Genomic DNA, 25251 nt, shown 5'->3' on the forward strand with positions numbered 1-25251 from the left:
CATCAACTCTATCATCATCAATCCCGGACATGACAATCGTCCACACGCCGTTTTGGACGTTCTTGGAAAGAAAGTCACAGCTTTGTTGGACAGTGGTGCAAACTGTTCTTTGTTAGGTGGCAGTAAAGCACAGATCGTAGAAGAGCTTGGACTGCGAAAAGATGCACTGAACGGTGGGATCAAGACAGCGGATGGAACGCCACACCAGATCAATCACTTCACACGTCTGCCAATATCGTACAACAATCGAAGCGAGATATTGCCGGTTCTACTCGTGCCTAGCCTGCCAGATTGCGCTATCATGGGCATGAACTTCTGGCAAATGTTTGGCGTCAAGGCAGTGTGCTTCTCGATAATGAACAATGAAATTGAACAAAATGCAGAACCGATGAAGGCGCTTTCACCAGAACAGCAAAAGCGACTAGACCAAGTGGTACACATATTTCCGAAGGCAGAAGATGGTAAACTAGGTAGGACGCAGATCTACGAACATCAAATCGACGTCGGAAATGCGCCACCAAGGAAACAACGGTACTACCCAATGTCGCAGTACGTCCTAGCGGAAGTTAACAAAGAAGTCGACCGAATGCTATCCCTAGACGTGATCGAAGAAGCAGTGTTCTCACCGTGGAACAATCCACTGGTAGCGGTGAAGAAGAAAGATGGCAGATACCGGGTATGTTTAGACGCAAGACACCTGAACTCAATCATGGTGAACGAAGGTTATCCGATACCGCAGATCTCCGCAATCATCAATAACCTCGGAGGATGCTCGTACATATCTTCAATTGACTTGAAGGATGCCTTCTGGCAAATGCCGCTCCAACAAAAGTCACGACCCTTAACAGCATTCACTGTACCATCCCGTGGTCACTACCAATTTAAGGTTGTTCCTTTTGGTATCTGTACGGCAAGTCAAGGACTCGCAAGACTAATGACACATCTTTTCGCGGACATGGAGCCATTCGTCTTTCATTATTTGGACGACATTATTATCTGCTCCAAAACGTTTGACGAACACGTAGCAGTTCTTCAGGAAGTGGCAACCAGACTACGTCAGGCGAATCTCACCATTTCTCCGGAAAAATCCAAGTTCTGTCGCCAACGCATAAAATATTTGGGCTACGTTCTCAGTGAAGGAGGATGGAGGGTCGACGAGGAAAAGGTGGAGAGCATCGTCAAATTTCCAGTTCCAAATACACGAAAGGAGGTTTAAAGATTCCTAGGCTTATGCGGATGGTATCGACGCTTCATTCCGGAGTTCTCACGAATTGCTGCACCAATCACGGAACTCACGAAAGCCAAGATCAAATTTCGATGGACTACAGCAGCAGAAGAAGCTTTTCTCAAACTCAAGTCAGCTTTAGTTACCGCTCCAGTACTTGCGATGCCGGACTATACAAAACCGTTCTCGATAGCATGTGACGCTAGCGATGTCGCGATTGGTGCTGTATTGACGCAGGACATCGAGGGAGAAGAACACCCGATCAGTTATTTTTCCCAGAAGCTATCTTCGTCGGAGCGAAAATACACAGTTACAGAAAAAGAGTGCTTAGCAGTTATTCGTGCGATAGAAAAGTTTCGTGGGTATATAGAAGGGGTACGCTTCGTCGTCTACTGTGACCATTCCGCCCTCAGCTACCTGAAAACTTTAAAGAACCCCACAGCTTTGATGAGCAGATGGCTTTTGAGACTCAACGCGTTCGACTTCGAAATCAGGTACCGGAAGGGCAGCTGCAACACCGTACCAGATGCGCTATCCAGAGTAGTCTGTTCGCTAGTGTTTTCGATTTCCGAGGAGAATGATCCATGGTACAAGAACATCGTCAAGCAGGTAGAAAGGAAAGGCGACAAATATCCCGATTTCCGTATCGCGAACAACGAGCTCTACAAAAATTGTCATTGTAAGGATGAGGCTGGTTTAATCACGCATCGATGGAAGAAAGTTGTTCCGGAAAACCACCGAGCAGAACTCATTCGTCGATATCACGACGCACCATCAGCAGCGCATCTAGGCTTCCAGAAGACATGGCACAAACTACAGCAGCACTATTACTGGCCGAAGATGCAGGACAACGTCGCCCGTTACGTCAAAGCATGCACTACGTGCAAGGCTAGTAAAGCGCCCAATATAAGAATGATGCCGCAGATGGGGAAGCTCAAGCCAGCAAAGGTACCGTGGGAGTTAATATCCATTGACTTCGTCGGGCCGCTCACCAGATCTAAGAAGGGCAACACAGTTCTTCTGGTCATCGTCGATTGGATCACCAAATACGTCATTGCTCACCCGATGCGAGCAGCCGATTCAACCAAGATGGTCGAGTTTCTCGAGAAAAAGGTATTCCTGAAGTTCTCCAGGCCAAGGATTATATTATCAGATAACGGCAAGCAGTTCGAGTCGCAGGTGTTTCGAGCGCTGCTAAGCCGTCACAACATCATCCATATGAAGACCGCTTTTTACGCACCGCAGGTCAACAACGCCGAGCGAGTGAACAGAGTTCTAATCACTTGTGTTCGATCGTTGTTGGAAGAAGATCATCGAGAGTGGGACAAGAACCTGGCCGCCATCACCGCAGCCATCAACAGTGCGAAGCACGAATCAACCGGAGTCAGCCCGCACTTCGCCAACTTCGGAAGGGAACTTCTGTTGCACACGGACCTCTACACTCTGCAGGACTTAAACGTGTCAGACGATCCAAAGGTCGCGCAGGAGATGCGGCTATCCACGATCAACAGGATTCACAAATTCATCCAACAGCGGATCAAGAAGACCCACGAGAAGACAAAGAAGCGCTACGATCTACAAAAGCGGACTGTGTCCTTTCAACCGGGCGAGCTAGTATGGCGCCGCTCGTTTGTTCTTTCTTCGAAGGCGGACCACATCAACAAGAAACTGGACCCCAAATTCATTCCGGCTATCGTTAAAGAAAAGCTGGGAGCCAATCTCTACACTCTGGAGGATGTCGTCACCGGAAAGCGAGGTCGCTACCACGTGAAGGACATCAAACCAGACTAGTATTCAAGCTATGTAAGCAACAACGCTGACCACAAGCTCACTCGGAGCACAAAACACGAAATGGAGAAGGCTGAAGGACCAACATCATCTTTGAAACCTCGCCCCCAAGAACTCGGAGTAAATTATGCAGAACTCTTCCATTCGAACAACTCAATGAAGCACAGCTGATGCTAATTCGTCGCTAGGACACCGACGAACACGACGAAGTAGGCGTTTATGAAGGAGACAACGGCCTTGCGCGGGACCAGCGTCGGCTGAATGGACTCTGAGAACTCTGCCAGGAAGTTCGTCAGAATTTGGAGAGGGCTGGTAACCTTGCGTGGGATTGCCGCCACCCAAATAGAACAGAACCATGGTATCACATTCTTTTTCCATTGAATTTCAATGTGACCATGAACTTCATGGTAAAAACAACATCCGGCGAGCGTAAATTTTTCAAGAGTTCACAATTCCAAGTTTTTCGTGTAGGGCGATTTTTTGACAGCCGCAGCTCGTGGAACGTTTTTTTTCTCTCCGCAATCATTCTCGGTCGGGAGAAGGGTTTTCGAAAGTTTTTTTTATAGGTTTTAGAAGGTTTTTTTTAATATGTTTATTCAAAGTGTTCGGAGATTGGCGCAACGGTAAGTTAAAGTTAAAGTTAACAGGAGACAATCATTAATAATATTTTATATTCTAGCAACAAACACTCTGCGGATGGCACAGGTTCCGGTAGCCAATGGATGACGGGATGCGAGCCTCAAAGCAGTCCAGTGAATAATGAATTGTAAGTAATATGTCAAGATTATTAGAATAAATAATAAATGTCAAGAAATTTATTGTTTTTTTTCTAAAACAAACATGAAAAAATGATGACAGAAAAAAATCGAGTACAAAAAAACCCACCATAAGCAAAATTTTTATTACAGCGGTTTAACAATGAAAATCATCGGATTTTCATGATTTTACTATGAAAAATTGGAAGATGCTACAACAATGAACTTCATATTTTTGGGCTTCTCAATGTATGGAAAATCGCCATTTTTTTCATGGTCACGCTGCATAACAATACCCCTTTTTCATGGTTATTTTCGGCAAAACGATGAAATGTACGGTCGTAAACTATGAATTCTAATGTGTATTCACGGTATCGTGGACGATTATAATCATGGTGTAAACCATACAATTTATGGTTTGTGAATATGGAATTCATGGTGTTTTCACGGTGCAATCCTATTCGGGCACTCATTGTCCAGAATGCAATCCTGTCATCTTGAAGCAGCGTAGCAGCGCTGGGAATAGTAGCACTGGTGAGCCACCGTAACCAGGCGCTACACACCATCGCAGAGAACCCATCCAGGTTCGGGATATTGGAATGTTCGGAAAGTCAAGTACAGCAGCTCCAAACACCACGTCGCTGCAATTGAAAGGATTGTCAGAACATCAAGAAGAGGATTCAGCACCACAGAATACAGTTATGCGAAGAAGTTGTGAGGAGTAGACATCATGACGGCCGCTACTACCATATCGACTATCTCTCGCTAACTGTCAAAAGCCACACGGCTATTAATCGAGCTATGACCGCTACCCAAGGTAGTCAACAAGAGCCCAACGAGGTCAAAACACGCCAGTCGTTACTACCACAAACAGGAGATCATCCACTAACCCCAAAAATCTCCGAATCAATACAAAAACCATCAGCTATGACCACAGCCAAAGCCTGTCAACCAAGCGCAACAGCGCAGGAAATACCGTTAGGCCGATCGGGAAAAATCGTGCATCTGGAAAACGCAGTGAGCAATATCTCTTATCTACCTCCTCGTGAGTACAGTAACAAGTCTAGCTATGTCCGCTACCCAAGGTTGCCAACAAAAGCATCGCCGATGCGAAAAACACGTTCATCGTCAGCACCACAACCATCTGCTTCGCTCGACGACTCCGGAAGAAGGGCCCGTCTGAGGGAGCTCATTCGCAGCAGCAGCAACATCCGATTTTGTCCCACAAACACGAACCCTGCTTATTCAGCACAGTATCAACAGGACGAATCAGGACAACGCCCAGGGTAGCTTGAAAGAGGTTGCAAGATTCCTGCTGACTTTCTCCTAGTCCGGAGGACCATAGCTGACCAGGCTTCCCAGAAATAAGAAAACCGAACAAGTACATCCACAAGCAACTCCCGATTAAGACCTCCCGATTAAGACTACCCGATCAAGACTACCCGATTAAGACTACCCGATCAAGACTACCAAATCAAGACCATCTTGTAACAGGAGGTTTGTATGGTCGTCGCCACAAATGAAAAAACGAAGACATTGATTCACATTTTACAATAGGCCACTTTTATTTTGACCCACCCAAGCTCCCGACTATTCTGGCCAATTTTTGTTTGAGTGTGGTTAAATTCAAATCGACTTACGGCTCGAGTCCAACTGGCACCTTCCTGGGAACCATGCATGGTCCCACTGTCTGCCTCGTAGTCGCCTCCGAAACGCTCGACAGCCTGGATGCTGCTGGTATTGTTGTTCTGCTGCTGGCACCGATTGCGACGCACCGAATTGCAGTGCCGGCTGTTGTTGTTGTAGTTGTTTTTGTGCTGCTGCTGGTGCGCACCACATTTCCGTGTCGGATGTTGTTGCTGAAGTCGCTTTCTTGCTGCTGGTGCAGCACTTCTGCGGCTGCCGGAGGTGTGGGCGTTCCATGTTGTTGTGCACTTTTTGAGGGAACTGTTGACGTGCTGGCTCCGAAGTCGGCGATGATGGAGTGGCCATCTGTGCCACGATCGCCGCTTCCATTCTCCGTGGGGATGCGGAGCCGAAACCCCGGACCTTTTTCAGATCCGCAGGCCCAAAAGCCTCCACACTCGACCGAGCACCACACTTTTTCTGCCCTTGCCAAAACTGACGTCCGGAAATATTGATGACAGTACCAGTTTTTTTTTTCGTTTTTCGGGAACTATGGGCTGTCGGTTTTTTTCAAAAATAAGTTCGATACAGTGGGCCAAATCTGATCGAACATGTTGATTTATTTTTGATTAGGGTTGGGTTTTTTATTTGTATTTTTGCTCAAATCACACCATAATAAACGTTCTAAAAATCAACTGTAACAATCTTCAATCAACTATGACAACTCCCGATTAAGACTTCCCGATCAAGACTATCTTCAACCAACCATGTCAACTCCCGATTAAGACTTCCCGATCAAGAACATCTTCAACCAACCATGTCAACTTCCGATTACGACTTCCCGATCTAAACGAAATTCTCAAAAGCTATCTACCAACTTTGTCAAGACCACAAGCTATGAGATCACCATCTACCACGGTCCACACCCCAAAATACGCGCAGCGGAACCACAAATTACCCTCGCCTGAAATGGTGTCGACAGTTCAACTGTCCGATTCAGACTTGACCACAAATCACCAACCTCACATAATGATACATAATGGATCATGCACAGTTGTCAAGGGGGTTGCCAAGGAAATATCAAAAGGAACGCGATCTGGAGGCGCGGTATAACCTCTATTCCGGGCCCTTGGTAATTAAGAGGATTAAATCCCTCTTTTCCTTAGACTTCTGTTGCTCTTAGTATAAACCAGTTAAGTTCCCACCTAAATTTCGTTTGTTAAGTTCTATTTGTAAGATCTAGGTTATTATCTCTAATAATAACCATTTGATTTTGGATTTTCGTATGCTGCTGAGGTGGATGTTATTAAGTGGATTGTTTTAAGGATTCGAAGGAGCTTCTTTCTGCCAGATATACTGGTAATTATCGACACATTTGCCATAACTCGTTGGCTTTGATTTTGTTATAGATTTTGCCAAGACTCGTTGGCGTAGAGATCTAGCTTATTGATTCGTCTTTAGTTTTGAAGAAACTCACCACTGCAGGGTGAATACAAGTGCGAGGTTTTCTCGACACAGCCGTCGATTTTCAATATCTCCTTCGAACTCCTAGTGGCGTGATTATGAATTTTTCATGGATCCTTGTCATGATCCATGAAAAATTCTACCAAAGCAGCAATGTTGTGTTGCAATTGAATTTATATTTTTCTTTGATAGTCCCTAAATTGATATGATACGAGCAATTGGCATTATTAACTCAATAAAAACCCATCCCCATGTAGATTTTTGGGAGCGTGCACAAAAATAAAATAAAAACCCCAAAAATAAGTGAAATATACTCCAAGTGTAAAAGGAGTGAGTAAATTAAAATCAGCGTGCAGAAACCGAAAGAAAAAACAAAACAAAACGAAACGACCGAAAACCGCATTGTCGTTTCCGCAACACACCACACAAGTTCGTGGTGGGAAAAAATAGTTCTGTCGCCCGGGGGAGAACCGCGTGGGAAGTGCGCCGTAGAAAACCGATTCAAGGTACGTGGCACCATCACATTTTACGTGCGTGATTTAATTAGGGCATTATTACAGCCACTACAATGCGAAAAGCCAGGCCAGGCCAGGCCACGTGCAGCCGCTTTACCGGTCAATTCGAGGACGGAAAAGGCATCAAGCCTAAAAAGGTAACACCTGCAGCGAAGAACCTAGCCCGCATTAGCTAACCCGACTTTCTATCGCCCATAGGGTAGCCCCAGCCGGGAATCCCGGTCCAGAAGAAGCCAAAAAGAACGGCAAAAGGGTCGCACAAGAAGGTAAAGGAGAATTTAAAAATAAAACGTGGCCACAAGAAACTAATTTCGGCTTTTCGCAGGCGGCCCTTTCTTTTTTCCCCATCTGTTTCTTTTTACCCCATCTACCATCACGATCGTGACCTCGGTGGCAAAAATCCCAGGGCTGACTGGCGACGTCGGTGCTCCGGTAAAGAGCGATCGACAGTGAGAATTTTCACCAGCAGGATTGTTCCTCTTCGGTGCTCCAGGGCGGTCGAGTTTTGAAGAAGAGCACCACCAGTGACTCTCAATAGGTGCTCCCGGCGACAAACAACCGCAGGCGGAAGGAAGACGCCTCTGGTGGTTCTCAGGCGGTGATCCGAATAAGGGAGAAGGAGAGGCTAAACCAGCCTAGCTGATTGTCGCTCCGTGCGAAGAGTGACGAGAAAAAGGGGAAGAAGCGGCTCACTACTGGAACCCAGGCGGCGCTACGGGCAGGAGGGCGTCCGAAAACGGAAGCAGCAGCACCGGCGGCGCTATTCCGTCAGTGCGCCAGGTGGCGTGGAGTGGCTGAAGCCAAACAGCACCAGTTGTGCTATTCAGGTGGCGGCAAAGGTTGCTGCAAACCGAGGCAACCGCAGTTCGGGGCGAATAGCAACTGGCAAGGAAGCAGCTACGCAGGGGCGCGTCCGCGTCACTGCAGGGGCGACGCGTTGTCGAGCAGGCGTGATCCACACGGAGCAAATTCCCACAGTGGGACCGGCGAGGCCGAGGCGGAGGAGATCCCTCCAGGGACGACGAAATGAAGAGCGGTAAGTGCACGCAATTCGGGGAAGAGTGGGAGAGTTGATTGCTAAAAATGCCATAATATAAGCCAAAATTTCTAGAAAATTTATATTCTAATTTTTGTGGCATCGACCACAGATCTGCCTCTATTACAATATTCGGAGAAATTTGGTAAAAAATCAGGAATTACTCAACAAAAATAAGAAAAAAACCTTTTTCATCAAAACTCAGCAGCAGATTCTAAATCGTATTTTAGGCTTCATTAGCCTTTTGTGATTATTTTTATAAAACTTGCTAAAAAAAAAAATTTTTTTTGTTAGATTTGGCAAGGTGGATAAAAATCAATGATCGGCACGTTATCCAAACATACGAAAAAAATATTGCCTGTGGTTCTCCCATCATGTGATAAAGCTGAGTTGTTTAACTCAGCTTTATAAAGGCTATGTAAGTGTAACATTCATAATTTATGAATCAATGCTTTTCATTAAACCAATGGTTTTCAAACTAAATCCACATTAATCCGACTTTGAATCTAACGACTCGAAACGATTGACAATTGGGAAATTTCGTTAAATTCCTTCGTGAGCATTGTAATGCATGATTTCCACTGTCAAAGTCTAATTTTATTGTTGGAATACAATTTTTAATTTTTTTTTTTTGGGTTAAAATGGTTTATTTCAGTAACAAGTGAGTAATTCCTTTACTGAATTAAAATATCATCGAAATTCACCAAATACTTTTTATAGACAGACTTCTCTTGGTTCAGAGAAATCAAAAAATAAAACAAATAAAATAAATTCTAATTCATCACTTTTGAACACGTTTTTTAAGTTATTTTAAATCGTGATTTAAATCATGATTTAAATCACTTTGATTTAAATCAAATCTACCCTGGATTTGGCAAAAAAGGGAACAAATTCTGGAAAAATCCGGGCTCTTTTCAATGAAATCCGGGCAATCGGACCGGACCGAACTTTTCCCAAATTTCTGCATTGAAGACATGCTTGGGTGGGAAATAGGTTTCCAAACTATAATGTTCTAAACAAACCCATCAAAAGAAAGAAAATGAAAAATCTTTGAAAAATGTATGCCATGTCTTCTCAATTTCACATTTTGAATAGGAATATTTTGTTCTGAAAAATCAATATCATTTGTGTTTCTTTTATGGAACCAGACCTGCTAATGCTTTTTGTGCCCATTTATAAATTCCACTGAACAACTTTGTTGAAGACCTTTCCTTCGTATCTTAATAAGCAAAAAGTTATTATAGCTGTAGAATAGGATTGTTTTTTGGCATTGAAAAACAATCAATTCAACTGACATTACTGCAGATGCCTCTATAGCGAGGTACTGATGTCGGTTGAATTGATTGTTTTGAATACCAAAAGGCATACCCCCATACCCCCATCCAACAGCTTATCACGGATAAAAAGCTCTACAGGTTATCAAAATTCGTATGATTGGCTCTTCCATATCGCAGATTTTTCGTTCAACCCATAATTTCGCTAAATCAACATCGAGAACTACAAACAAACTAGCGTTTATGTGAAGTTGATTTGGATGTAGAGGATTTCTCAATTGCTAATCGCTAAAATAATTCAACAGCTGGTAGATTTGGCTATTTTTTCCTAGTCTACATGATACAATCTGGTAGTTAGTTCTCAAATAAATACAACTGATGCTTGACAAGACCTCGATTATTGTTCAGTCCATATTTATTTCTAAGATGAACAAGTAAGATTTTTTCTTGAATCAGAAAAAAAAAATGAGTAGAAGGAGGTATTTGTAGTGCGGAAAATGTTGATCAACAGGAAAGGTAAATTGACTATTTTTAAAAGTTTTTCTCTCTTAAACAGTTTCAATTGGTTTCAGATATGTACATTAGGGTGTCCCAAAATTGCATAATGTCTGGGAATCTGGGGGCTCACCCTCCAAATGGTAGATTAGGATGAGGAGAACAAACTTTTGTATGGGGCCGACTAAAAAAATCATGTTTGGAGTTTCCGCAAATGCGATCCTTGAAAAAAGTCCACTTTCAAAAGATTTGATTTTAAATAAATTCAAGGTCCAAAAATGTTCTCAAAATTTATATATTTTATATTTTTATAATTTTGTTTGGGTTAAATACTACACGTAAAAAATTAAAAATGAACAAAATTTGTATCAAAATTTAAAACAAGCAAGCTATTTTCAAGAAAAAACATTGTTGGCCCAAAAACTTGTATTCAACCGACCAAAATGTGTACCTAGCGTAGAATATTTTTCAAACCAATGTCATCAAAAGATGCGGATTTTTGTGTACTTTAAATTTGCTGAACAAAGCATGTTGTTTGTATCAGCGTGTGAGGAGCTATTCACGGTTTAATCTTTAATAAAAGTCACAATTTAGGATATATTTTTATTCAATTTATCAAATTCGTCTTATTAAATATCTACTTTAAAATCAAAACACTTGCAAAAAGGACTTAGATGGTTTAAAGGAGTCATTGGAAGGCTATTTGCCAAATTTGAGCTGAATCTGACAACGGAAAAAGGTTGTGTGAAAGACATTGTGTTCTGAAGAAGCATAAACAACTGGTGTTTCATCAAATATTTTTTCTATACCAATCGATTGCTTAATTATGTTGATTCGAAAAAAGGGGGAGGTGACAAAAGTAGAGTTTTATTCTAGATCCAGCCTTATTTCTCCTCATCACACTAAACTGCTTCATCAAATTTCGTAGAAGCTCAACTAAAGGATGATACGGTCAAAATTTGGTCAAGGGAAAACGCGTGTAAATCGGTGCAATCGTTTATTTAAAAAATCAAATTAAATTTCTTTTTCAAGTTTAATTAGTATAAAATCAGAAAAAATATTCAGTTAGGCTTCCGCTTTTCCAAATCCGAATTGCCGGGCCTTACGCTTAACCCCTGCCATCGGATTTTGTACAGCCACCTTGTCCACCTTCTTCGCCGCAGAAAGCCAGTCTGCCTTGAACTGCTACTCGTCCTTAACAGTTTTTTTGGTCTTCTTTATGTTCCGCTTGACAATAGCCCAGTATTTCTCAATTGGGCGGAGCTCTGGCGTTTTGGGAGGGTTCTTGTCATTGGGAACCACCTGCACGTTGTTGGCGGTCCACTCCATGGCATTTTAACCGTAATGGCAAGATGCCACATCCTGCCAAAACAGTACGGAACAACCGTGTTTCTTCAGGAAAGGCAACAGACGTTTATTCAAACACTCTTTCACGTAAATTTCTTGGTTGACAGTCCCGGAAGCTATGAAAATGCTGCTTTTCAAGCCGCAGGTACAGGTGGCTTGCCAATCCAGATATTTCTTCGCGAACTTTGACAGTTTCATGTGCTTAAAAATATCTGCAAGCTTTCCCCTTCCTTTTGCCGTATAAAACTCCTGTCCCGGAAGCTGCTTGTAGTCGGCTTTGATGTAGGTTTCGTCGTCCATTACCACGCAGTCAAACTTCGTCAGCATCGTCGTGTACAGCCTCCGGGATCGCGCTTTGGCCGTCGTATTTTGTTTATCATCGCAATTTGGAGTCACTACCTTCTTGTAAGTCGATAGTCCGACTCGTTTTTTGGCTCGATGCACGGTTGTAGACGATACACCCAGCTGATTTGCGGCATCTCGGAGAGAGAAGTTAGGGTTTCGCTTGAAACTCTCTTTGTCGTCTCAGCGGCTTCCGGTTTTCGATTTCCCCCCGATCCAGACTTCCTGGCTGTCGACAAACGTTCCCCAAATACTTTAATAACATTTGTAACGGTTGATTTGGCAACTTTTAGCGATTTTTCCAGCTTTGCGTGCAAGTAGCTCGGATTTTCGCGATGCGCGTGCAAAATATGGATATGCTGCTCTTCTTCCATGGACGGCATTTTGACAACTGAAGAGTGAATTCCAAAACACACACACACACCTTCAAAATGAGGGATGTTTAGGTTTTTTAAATGCAAAATTGGAAGAAATACGTCAAATTGATATTGACCAAATTTAAACCGTATCACTCTTTATTTTCTTGTATTCTTACTTTGGTTCACCGATTTATTGACTCAATTATTTCAGATGACCATGTTCTCTAGTTTTACTTATAGGAATAACTTCAAAATCCGATGGCAAAAAACTAGGGCACACTGGGGAGAGGACAACAAAAAAAAACAAACCGCGCCTGACGAAAGAACAACGATGGATGGATGACTGACTTTTTGACTTAAATTTTATGGCCTAATAATTCGACACGTGTTTCCAACTGCTAAAAAACAGAAAAATATTTGATAAAAATATTATTTTTTAAGTTTACGTTTTTTTTATGAATTTTCAGCAAATGAAGAAACATCAGATCGGTTTTCATTTACGGACCTAAAAAATTGCTGTCAGCAGAGGTTCTGATTCGGATGATTTCCGATGTAATTTTCTTAAATTTACCCATAGCTCTCTGTCGTCTTGTACACTGATGGACATAAGTATTCGACACTTTTATTGTTCTGTTCAAGTTTTCGTTGTTTTAACATAGTCTTTCCTTCTTGTGGAAGAAGTGTTGATAAAGGAAATTTCATGATTTCACAAAACCTATTCACATAAAAAATATATCACATACTATGTATAGTTACTGTAATTTAAATAACGCGATGAGTTAGCTTGTGTCAAGCATTTTTGTCCAACAGTGTATGTGGAAGTATCATTTGAAGTTTGTTTGCTACTTCTCCGGATCAACTATGGATATGGAAAAAAAATGATTGCGGTTTTGGTTAATCGTGTCGCGTTCAGCTTGTAGAATGTTATGCTTTGTCACAAAAGTGATAAGAAACTTAGAAATATCGTACTTTACAGAAGAGACATGTATTTAAATTGCCAAAAAAGAAATAATTCAGAGTCAGGAGTTAAAACCGGCTAGAAAAAACAGGCTCCATGGGCTTCTGAGTTTGAGTCAGCATCTATCAAACGTATACTAGGTAGCTAGGTAGGTACGCCATGTGCTGTATAGAGGAAGTTTGAAATTCAGGATTCGGTTGGTGGCGGCGTGGCGAGTTCTTTGCGCCCAGGTCGGCTGGTAGAAGTTGTATCAAGTTTAGTCTGCCCGCGACTTCAATCGAGTTCGGTTTATATCTGTTTAGTTAGTCGCCCCTCCAGGACTACTCAGTATCGAGTCACTTTGGAAACGGTTGTGTAAACATTTCAGAAGTGGATGATTGATCAAAACTTGGGTTAGTGCATTTCGAGTACCTTCTACGATGATTGGTTGACAATGGACCGATTTATTTGCGGTTAAATGACACCGCCTTAGGGGCTAGATCATTCATAAGTAGAGAGTGTGGTTTGTGTTCAGAAACTGTGAATCTTGTTTATTTTGCATGTCTTGTTGTTAAAAGTATCGAAAAAAAACTGCGCAGTTTATTGGAGAAGATGAAGATTTTTCGGACAGAATAAATAAGAACATCCGAAATCATTTTTCAGTAGCTTCGACTGTTGATGTGTTCTTAGAGATAATAAGGTCTATAAATGCACATATTTTAAAGAAACCCTGTAACATAAACACAGGCAAAATTTGTATTGCGTTTCCCAGCTCGTTTATACAATCTTCCAACTGGCCTTTTTTTTAGGATACCTAACGGATATTGTTCTAAAAATACGTGTATTGATTGATTTTTGTATCCTCAATTGAAAATCGAGGACTCCGATTCTGTTATAAGTATCCGTATATAACATTTCAAATTCTTAAGATGTTCTTTCTAAAAAAATCTAAATTATCAATAAGGCGAATTAAAAAATTAGCAAACATTAATTACGGTGATACACCTCTTCATAAAAAAGTTATAGTATTGAAAAGACAATAAGTTTTCACAATATTTTGTTGATGGCTTATCATTTTCATTCCGTTTACCAGCTGAAATTGGATTCATTTATTCCAAAAAGACTTTCATGTTACATATTTTTATGTCATTCTGGTGATACATTTCTATTCTGTGTTGTCTAAATTATGTGTTGAGTATGTTTGAGAAAAATATCTATCTTAATTCTAAATAATTACCTCATTTTTTGTAATATAACAAATGCTAGATATATTTGGGCGTCTTACTAAATTTAGTTTCATGTACCGAGTACACCTCCATAATTTAATATATTTTAGTAAAACATTTGATATCTTTTATATACCTATTTTAATTTAAGAGTTCTTAAATCTTTTTCTTAGCTTAGGTATGAGCATTGATAATTGTGAATATTATTAAGGGAAAGATGTCTGGGTTGTACATTCATATTGTGGATTTAAATTTGAATTGATATTTTGAATTACATCCAAAATAATCCGCACATTGTTGCTACGCGAAAATCTACATAATTTTTATACAATTGATTTTCACGTAGTTTCGACTAGAGATGTACCGAATAGTGGTATTCGGCGAACGGCCGAATGCCAAATATTGATTTTCTCAACTATTCGGCCAAACGAATATTCGGCCAAACGAATATTCGGCCGAATATTCGGTCGAATATTTCGTTGAGTTTTCAATATAAATACTTCTATATCTACAGCTATTTCAAATATAAATCTTCTATTTCCGTCATTCACATGTCCCTCATGTTTTTAAGTCGATTATATCTAACCAGATGTATCAGTATTTTAAGTAAGTAGAGGTCTCTTTGATTTTCAAAATGTCACCATTAGCTGAAAGGAAGTCAGATGACTTGTCGCTTCTAGGACGTTTATCACAAAAGAGATTGGATTCCAGTGAAATCTGGGACAAAACATGTCAAAACAGGTGTTGAGCTATTATTGAGTTTTTTATATCGAATTTGATGAATTTCTAATTTTTGCTAGATGTCATCAAAATAGTTCCTAAAAATATAGATGATCTTGAATTTTAAGCATGCAATACTTTCTACGACACGTATCCACACGGCCGGGTCAGAACGGGTTTTTGAAAAACTTGAAAAAAGGGAAAATCTGAACAGAAACTAGCCAACATTCTCAAACATACAATAGAAAAAAAAATTAATTGAAATTTAAAGTGGTCATAGAATTACAACAGCAGTGTTCTAATCGTATCCAACGAATAAATTTACTCTTAAAAATCGTTTTATAACAGAAAATTTAAAAATTTTCAACGAAATATTTGATTAGGAAAAAATCTGAATAAACCTGGGTATAACCCGGAAATTCTCTATTTGGTTTATGGGCAAGCCTGTATAAATAAAAAAAAGGATAAAGCTATCTACAGTGAAAAATATACGGATACATCTGAAATGTTTGATTGAAACCATAAGTTTTTTATGATTTTGAAGGTTTTTCAACATTACTTTGGATATTTAATAAATTATCAAATATCAGTTGAAAAATTTCAGAAGTCTGTTTTTGTGTAAATTAAAAAAAATAAATATTCGGCCTATTCGGCCTATTCGGCCGAATACCTAGCTCAACTATTCGGCGAGCCGAATATTCGGCTTATCTGTTTTTTGGCGGTATTCGGGGTATTCGGCCGACCGAATATTCGGTACATCTCTAGTTTCGACCAATATAACAGGTCAACGCACATCAATAAGAATTTGTACGTTATGAAGTTCAGCTACAATTTACGGGAATTTCAAGTGAGTTCGATACGATGTGAAGATGAAGAATACATAAAATAATTTTATTTCGGAATTGAAATTGGGGTTTATTTAGTTAAGACTCTGTTGAATTTAATAAAAAAAAAGTTTAATTCAATTTAATTTCTTTACACTATATTCTTCAAAACAAAACACAAACACTATCACTGCACTTATTAGCTGATATTACTTTGATTTCCAAAATCCTGAAAAAGAAAAAACTTATTTCAATAATAACTAAAAAAAATTAGAAATGATAAATAACTCACCATTTACGATGCGTGCATAACACCCTCTGGCATTCGTTCCAGCACACACGAAGCTCTTCCTTCTCGATGTGCCGGAACTTCTCCTATCGTACCACTTTTCGACCTGAAGGGAAAATATATTTTCTGTCAGCGGGGATCCTTTTTTTTTACTTTGACTTACCCTTTTCTTTCGATCTTACACGGGCGTAAAAACTTCAGCATCAGCATCACGTTGATAAGGTTCCGAAAAAAACCATGGAATTACTGAAAAAATGTCCAAAGCAATTTTCACAACTCAAACAAAGCTCAACAAACTGATGGATGCCAGCTCTTTTGCTTGTAAAAATTTAAAACCAAACGTTTGAGAAAATTGCTCTATTGATTTCAGAAGCCATGCCCTTAGACTTTACGTGAAATACATGATGAAAAAAGTTAGTTACTCCGAATTCACGTAGAATCGATGGGATGCATCAAAAGCTCAGTCTAAGTGAAAAATACCGTAGAATTAATTTTTAATTTTTTTTGGGTGTAAGATTCCGTAAAATGTCATATAATCCAAAATTGTTAAATATCTCAAAAATCACTAAAATGACAAAAATTGCAAGAATTACAAAAATGACAAAAGTTAAAAATATGATAAAAATGACAAAAAAGATTAAATTGACAAAAATGACAGAAGCTTTAAGAACAAATTTGTCAATTTCAGATTGTCAGATATGGAGTTGCAAGTTTTTGTGCCCCAATTGTGCTTTTCCATCGAATGTTATAAATAAAATGATCCAAATTAAAAATAGAATTTTGAACTTTAATTAAGAATTCAAATATTAGATTCAAAAATAATATTCATATGTGAATTGTCGACTTTCAATGGATTATTAGGATACTTTTTTCGGTCAGCAGTCTAACAAAAACGACTATTACTTATGATTCCAAGGATCGATCAAGGATCGAAACGTTGGAATGATAAATAAAAAGTCGTTGTTGCTATTTATTAGACTGTTTGCCGAAAATGTATCAGACAGAATTTATATTCAAAATTTTGCTAAGAATTTTAGAATCTGAATTTATTTTCGATTTGAATTCAAAGTTTAGGTAGAAAGTTCAAATTGAGAAATCGGATTGAAATTTCTATCATTTTTTATCGACTCAAAATGCAGATGAAGAATTCTATTCAGAATTCATGTTTAAGTTTGAGATTTCTTATCAGAAATCAGACTGAAATTTCAAATTTACAATCTAAGATTAAGATTGAATGCAATTTTCAAATAAATATACAGCTTCAAAATCAGAGTCTGTTTTGAGAATTTCTGTGGAGAAGATAAACTTTTTAAAAACAAATCAATTCATGCGGCTAAAATTAACCTATATTTCAAAGTTGGAAACTTAGAATAGAAATCAAAAATTAAAATTCTTTTTTCAAATTACACAGGTGAACAGGACTTTAGATTCTTGTATTTGTGATGCTGATTTTGGAATTTTTGGATCCTGAATTCGAAATTTCTGAATCACTTCTATTTGAAGCGATATGTCGTTTGGAAGCTCTAACCTCATCAGTTCTGAGTAGAAACAACATTGATAATTGATGAGCAAATAAACCTATATAAGGCCCTCACAGCCAAAAGGGTATAAAAAGGGCGATTTTGAGTTAATATGGACAATCGATTCTTCATTATTTAAACTATATTTGTGATTTGTTTAGATTTTAAGAATTTTTTTTTGTTCATATTTTAACTTACGAAAGAAAAGTAATTTCTCGAAATTAAATAGCTTCTATGCACTTCCCTTTGGATTAATAGGGCCTTATATGAATATCGAAAACGATTTTCAACAACTTATGTTTCCCTCAAAGATTAAAATTTTTCCTAGTTTTTGTAGATCTCATAAAACAATGACTTTCACTTTAAAAATTTATAAAATTTCTTTTCCACGGTATACAAACTTTCTGGGTATGTTGAAACCGGAAAACAAATTAAAATCCTAAATCTAAGGAAAACCGGGATAAAACCCGGGAATTTGCTTATGAACATCCACTGGCCACCCTGGGCCTTAATGGGTTAAGTTGCTGTAAAAAAGTTATAAATATGACAAAAATCACAAAAATAAAAAAAAAGAAAAAAAGCCAAAATTGAAAAAAAAAATACGAACATAAATAAAATGGCAAAATGACAAAAACATAAAAAATTACAAAATGACAAAAAAGCCTAAATTGACAAAACTTACAAAAATGAAAAGAAAAAAACCAAAAGAAACAAAAATGACTTAAGTAAGAAACATAAGAAAAATTCCAAAATAAAAAAAAAACTACAAAAAAGAACAACTATAAAACTGATCAACCCTAATCAGCTCTTGAGTTTCTACATGACACTATTGGCAGTTTGGCGGATTGTAGCTTTATTCAGGCGCATCCAATTTTTAAAAAAAACTTCGAGGACCCTCAATAAATTCATAAAATCTTTATTTTGCCTCATTACTTTTTTTATAGAAGCACCCTGAAAGCTCAAGCTCAGACAAAATCACCCTAATCAGACTTTGAGTGTCAATTTGGCACTCCTCGCTTAAAATCGCTATAAAGATATATGTTTCTCATCTGATTTGTACAAAATTGATAATTTTAGAAACCTCGTCAAAGAGTCTTAAAATAAAAAATTAAAAAAAAAAATACCTCGTAACGTAACTCAAATATGTTTTACAGACAATATTACACCTCTTCAGTTTTTCGTTATTCAAAGCCTAAGAAAAAATTTTTTGAAAATTTTCAAGAACATGACAAAAAAATAGAAAAGATTGGTGTCAAAAACGTAGTATTCAAACAACGGACAGCAAAACCGGTAAATAAAAATTTATTTCGGAAATCTTGCGTTTATATACTAAAAAACCCAATTTAATACACTTAACAGTGGATTGAAGGCTTTCTTACAGAGTGTAAATTAACTTTGGAAACATATGATGGCTACCTTATTCCTGAATTATACATGATTAATCTATAAAAAGATTATGATTAAAGAAAATCGAAAGCAAAAACTACTAAACTCAATATAAAAAAAGATGGCCAGTACGTTTTTTGGAGGATAAACGAACTGATATTTAAGGAGTTCATTTACTATCAAAATATTTCAAACTGTTTAAGTTTGAGAGCCACATTTCTCGACGCTCACTAGTGGTCAAAGGGTTAGCCTCCTAAACTCTCATGATAGATGGCGTGGGATCGATTCTCGGCTGTAGCATGAACTTTTTGTCAAATTTTCGTCAAAGCCTCTGTAATTAATTTAGCGATTGCTGGCTACTGCTGCTGAGCAAATGGCTACCTTTTTTGGAGCCAACCTAAGCATGATATTTACTATGGAATAGAACAATTTTAAACAATTTTGTTTTTTTTTTGTTTTAAGATATGACCTACAGGAAAAAAATCCAATTTTTTTAAAATCAATTCATCAAAATCGTAAAACCCAGAATAGGAGAAAGGGTGGTAAGAACATTCAAATACAGAGACATCTTCGTAACTCGTCGAGCTGAGTCGATTGGTATATATAAAATGGGGTTTAGACCCTTAATTAATGATAGCCCCAACTTACCGTTCGCTAAGCCTTTCTGTAAGAAAACCAACAACTGTGCAAAGTTGAAGTTAAGTGTTAGAAAATCTGAGAAATTGCAAATTGATTAAAAGTTCGAAAAAATCAGCTACCTTTGAAAATTCGTCGAAAATTTCGTGTTTCGTATTTTGAAAATCTGAAGATGTGAAAATGTACCAAACCACGTAAACTTTCCAATCCTCTTTTCAAAATTTTTCCGGTGTGACTTTAACAATTTTGGCGGTCCATTGAGTGTAAGGTTTTTACACCCCTTTTTTACCTTTTTTTGTGACCAATGGCGATGTTTAAAAAAAAAAGTAAAAAAAAATATCCTTATGCGCAACGTGCAGCTTTTAACTTCGGCTTTCTTGGACACTAGGTGAATTTGTTTTGAGCACTTCGTAACTGATCTACAGTCTTTTTCCGAAGCATGTTTTTCGGTTTTTTTTTGAATAACGGAAAATTGAAGTGTTGTAGCTGAATATTGTCTGTAAAACATATTAGAGTTACGTTACAAGGTTTTCAAAACTATAAATTTTGTACAAATCGGTTGAGAAACAAGAGAGAAATAGCTGTTTTTAGCCAGGAGTGTCAAATTGAGAGTGCAGGACGAAATCAGGAAAAACCAAATAAAAATTTGGATGCCAAATGACTCAAAAATATATAAAGGTAAACTTTCTTCCCCTCTATTGCTAATTTTAAGGGTAAAAAATCGAAACTTTAAGGAACCCCTAAATCAATAAGGATTGAGCTGATATTTCGCACAGCTCAGTTTTTTTGGACCAATCAACAAAATGTAGATGGTCGGTTTTTGAACTCTATGATGGAAGTTATCCCATACATCCATAGTCACCCCAATATGTATAACATATTCAAACAGAATGAAAACCATAATAGTAAAATATATTTATTTCATTCATTTTAATTGAAATATTTTTTTTCGAACAGAGAGAAGCCTCATCGACTCTGACTGGAGGTCCAACTGAAGTGTTCAACAAGTTCAACGGCAAACAGCCATGTTCGCTCCTTTCCAGGCGTATCCTAATTCAAGTCGTCCAGTATTCGTATCATATACATATATGAGAACCTAACTCACCAACCATTTCGTTCGGAAGAGTAAAAACTTAAATATACAAATGTGTAGTATTATTAACGTTAAAAAAAAATACACATTCAGGTTGGGGTACCTACCTGTTTGCGCGTACCTAACCGGTTCTTCCGTCACGTGCTTTCGGACGCGCGAAATCGTTACGCGGCGGCTGCGGAGGATTGCTTGCGATTATCTGTTTTTTATTTTATTTGTTTTCGAGTTTGAATCAACTCCTTTTTCGTCATGTTTGCGTGTCGCTTATTAGCTTTTTGCAGCTTCCATTCCTTGCTGAGTCACCGCGGGCCCGGCCCAGATTGGAATGTGTACCACTAGAACGGTTCAACGATGGTTTTTGTTTTCTTCAACATTAACGTTCCCCAGTGTCACTAGACCATTTTGTGGTACAGTTCAAAGCACAATTTAGAATTCGAGGAGCTTTAAATTTAAATTTATTTTTTTTTTAAACTAATATGTAGTGAAACTAAAATTGACAAAAATTGGCAACAAAATTAGCATACAGGAATATTTTTTTGCCAATCATGCCTCCGAAATGTGCCATAGGTTGGCTGAGAAGGTTCGAATCCGAGTTTGACCAAAAGAGGATTCGTCGTGAGTCGGAGAGTGGACAGCCTTGTGTGTTGAAGGCGTCATCGAGAGCATTCTATCTCGAGATTGTTTTGCAAATCTGAGGAAACGTAGTAAAACGGCGCGGGAGGTTTAAGATTTTTTTTCGTCTGCCCATAAACGTGATTTCAAGAAAAAAAAAAGTTATGAGGTTGGTTTTTCTCATTCTTCTGTTCGTTGTATCAGGTTTAATCAGGTTCAATTCGAGTCGAACTGGTATACAACAGGCAATGAAAACCGGGGAATAACCGTTGTCCTTTAGGGAATGGGAGGTTCTGAGTGTCCATGTTTTCCTGAAGTATGTATATGTCTTCTCAACCAGAGTGATACATGTCGCAAAACAATTTTGAAAAGTTTAAGAAAGGTCGTTGAAGGGTGTCACCTCTTTACATAATAAGGAGAAAATTGTTATTTATGTAAAAATTTACAAAAAGTGGATTTTTTCAACACGAGTCGTACGTTTGCCCAACGAGGCTTGCCGAGTTGCATAGTTACGTCGAGTGCTGGAAAAATCGAGTTTTACAACAAGTTGCATAGGTTGGTATATAATATTTTTTCAACATCCCTGAGAAAAAGGAAAAAAAAAATTCAACCCCGCAATACAGAATCAAGTTTTTCAACCGGAAGAAACAGTTTGTAGTTTTTTTTATTTCCGTATCGAAAAGTACTAAGGTACACCGGGGTAAGTGTGGACGATGGCTCTTAAAACAATACTGCGCACTATTTTTTTCAAACTTTAAATGCAGAATGTTCAGTTTACTTGTAATCTATCCAATAACTGTAAAAAGATACGATTCAGACAATAACGGATGTTTACAGCGACTTTTTTGGAATTTTATATTTTTAACTACGATTTCAACTTCAAAACCTTACATTGAAAAATTGAAACAATCCTTACATTCCAAACAACCAGTTAGGAAAAGAAACGGCGGTTAAAAATGAAGTAAAAAGAGTTTATTTACAAAAAAACTAAAATTTTGTCTTCAACCCCTACCTGGGGTAAGTGTGGACGGCTCTAAAAAGTTTGTTTGCAGTGATGTTTACACATTTTTTAAAATTTCTGTCCTTCGCCCTTTGTTGAAAATGTCCTGAGAAATCAAAGGGAAAATCTACCGTCCACACTTACTCCATAAAGCGGGTTAAGTGAAGACACCAGCAGTCCATTACAATTTACGTGATAACTTTTCTCGCTTTGCTTCTATCGAGCTCATCTCTTCAGCGTTTGTAAAAAACATGTTCTGCATCCCATTGAACGTAAATTTATGAAAATTACTCCCCTGCTGATTTTTTAATGATTTTTTAAAGTTGAACTATACGAAAAACCGTCCACACTTACCCCGGTGTACCTTACATGTTTTTTTTCGGTATGAAAAGAATGGCCTGTTCGAAACCAAACTTGTAACGAAAATCAAACAATTTAGTGCGGAGTTTAAAAAAGTGTTACTGTTACACGAAGTTACTTCTTATATCTCTTCTGCAGAATGTAATTTACGAATTTCTCTACATTCTCTTCTCTAATATTTAAGAATTGAAAGATTAAAACAAATAGAAAGATTAGAATAAGGCGAAATAATTTAAATTTGAAAAAAAAATTTCATCACATTCCATCTCTATGATCACCACTCCGAGGGATGAATGACTTGAAGAAGTTAAAATCCAACCAAATAAATAAAAAAAAATGATCCTCACTTATCTACTAACCATTTTCAACATCTTTCCCCTTAAATATTCTAATCTTCTATTCGTCTATAATCTTTCAATTCTTAAATATTCTTTTTCACAGGATATAAAATTTTACCGGTATAGCTGATGAAACAATTTCATTTCTCTACAATTTTCACGTTCAACTATCAAAAGAAGTAGCAATAACATTTTTTGCTTTTAGTACCTGTTTCGGACACATTGACGAGATATTTCGTTCTTCGCCCTATAAAAGCGCATAGAAGAATATTTTTAGAGATAGAAAAAATGTTAGAAATAAATAATATATAACCAAATTTGAAGCGACAGCTTAAATTATTTTAAATACTCAAAGGCTTAAATTTTTTAGGAGTTTTGCGTTTTTTTTGCGGTTCATAACTTGTTGATTATTACACACTAAAAAAAGCATAGTAAATTTACTAGATCCGTGGTTTAAATGAACAACACGCAACCATATTTTTGAGTCAATAATGTTTTGTTCTTGATATTACCATGCACATAGTAATTTAACTTTGTGTTAATTTTGGCTGCGCATAGTAATTTTAACTATGTTCATAGTAAAATTGTCAATGATAGAATGAGCTCTTTTACTTCGAGCATAGTAAAATTGCAATTTTCCATTATCGTAATAACACATTAAAATGAGTACCCTATCATGATATACATCACAAAATTACCATGCGGCATTGTATAAAGACCTCGAAATAAAATTCATTTGTTACAAATTAAAATTTTTATTTATTTTAATTATTTTTCATTAACTTCAATTCATGGTGGTAGCACCACCCACGAATGGGGCACATGGGTTGCATCACACTTAGCGTCTGAAATAAAAATGAAAAAAAAACGGGAAACAATTAATTATAGGAAATACGAAAATGTACAAAAACTGTTCAGTTTGCTTGTTCAACAAGCAGTAAAAAAATTAGAAAATAAAAACACAATTTCACTCACCTGAAAGCCTGCATTTAACGGCCCGGCAGATGTACTGAAATTGCGTTCCGCGAACAGTGCGCCAGCTCACCGGTTAGCAGCTTTCGTCACAATGTCCTCCGACGTTGTCCAATATCCGAAATCGAGGGAGGTTGAGGAGCTCGAGTGCATTCGCCGACACTAAATAAATTAAGAAAAAAACAGTATCACACATGGAATTGAAAAAAAAATGGTAAATTCGCCTATCCGCTGGTGAATAAAATAGAACTAAATCTCACTAACCTGAAAAATTTCCGACCAGACTAATATGCTGTCCCGCTCCGGGAGCGTTGGTTCAAAGGCTCGTTGAGGCCCTTTCCAGCTGGTCGACGACACAATCTGGGAAATCTTTCGACAACAATATAGGAAAATTGTTCTGTTAGCATATTTCATAAGCAGTTAATTGGAAGTAACAAAAAAAACACAATTTACTCACCTGAGGAAATAATTTTCCCGATCCGACAAACCGACAATCCGATAATTTTGTTCGCGTTCCGAAATCGCGAACGGCTGGCCCGTAAAAAACAAACACTCGAATGAAGCACATAGTAAAATTACTATGAATTATAATGCACATAGTATTTTTGACAACACAAATGACGGTATTTCAACATTACCATGGGCATAGTAATTTCAAGAACACGAATTAAGTAATATCAAAATATCATGCGCATGGTAATTAAGACACGAGAAAATTACTATGAGCTGTCAAAGTTCGCATAGTAAAAATACTATGTCGTAGTATTATCGCCCAGATTTTCGGTAAAAAATACTAAATCATGGTTGAAAATACTAAATGATGGATATAGTAAAGCTATCATGACTCTGTATTCGAAAAGCCCATGCAATTTTTTTCCGTGTAAGAATGGAAAGCCGCCGACCGTGGCCTAGAGGATAGCGTTCAAGTCTTCTAAGCCAGAGAGAGTAGAGTAGCCGGTAGAGAAAAGTGGGACCACTTTGATAGCTTGGAAGTGTGTTGAGATAAAAATTTCAATCCAACTGTCATCCTCGTCGTTCTTCAGAAGCATATTTCCACATAGGTTGTTGACCTGTGAACGCATTTTATTACTTAGTGCGAGGAAATGTATGAT

General features: G+C 38.0%; 2 protein-coding genes across 5 annotated transcripts in view; one reads left to right on the forward strand and one right to left on the reverse strand.

The window, feature by feature from the left end:
- The window catches only part of LOC129756308 (V-type proton ATPase subunit e 2-like), a 404689-nt gene that overhangs the window by 12005 nt on the left and 367433 nt on the right, over positions 1 to 25251 (reverse strand). The gene's annotated exons all lie outside the window — the stretch shown is intronic.
- The window catches only part of LOC129756298 (sodium-independent sulfate anion transporter), a 42598-nt gene that overhangs the window by 11117 nt on the left and 6230 nt on the right, over positions 1 to 25251 (forward strand). The window contains exon 1 of one of the 2 annotated variants that reach the window (XM_055753139.1): positions 13451 to 13576. The exons of the other annotated variant lie outside the window; for it this stretch is intronic. The gene's annotated coding sequence lies outside the window, so the exon portion shown is untranslated. Of the gene's footprint in view, positions 1 to 13450; positions 13577 to 25251 lie in introns of those variants that run through there. 2 annotated transcript variants of the gene reach the window in all.

The sequence above is a fragment of the Uranotaenia lowii genome, chromosome 3 (assembly GCF_029784155.1).
Source record: "Uranotaenia lowii strain MFRU-FL chromosome 3, ASM2978415v1, whole genome shotgun sequence".
Classification (NCBI taxonomy): Eukaryota; Metazoa; Arthropoda; class Insecta; order Diptera; family Culicidae; genus Uranotaenia; species Uranotaenia lowii.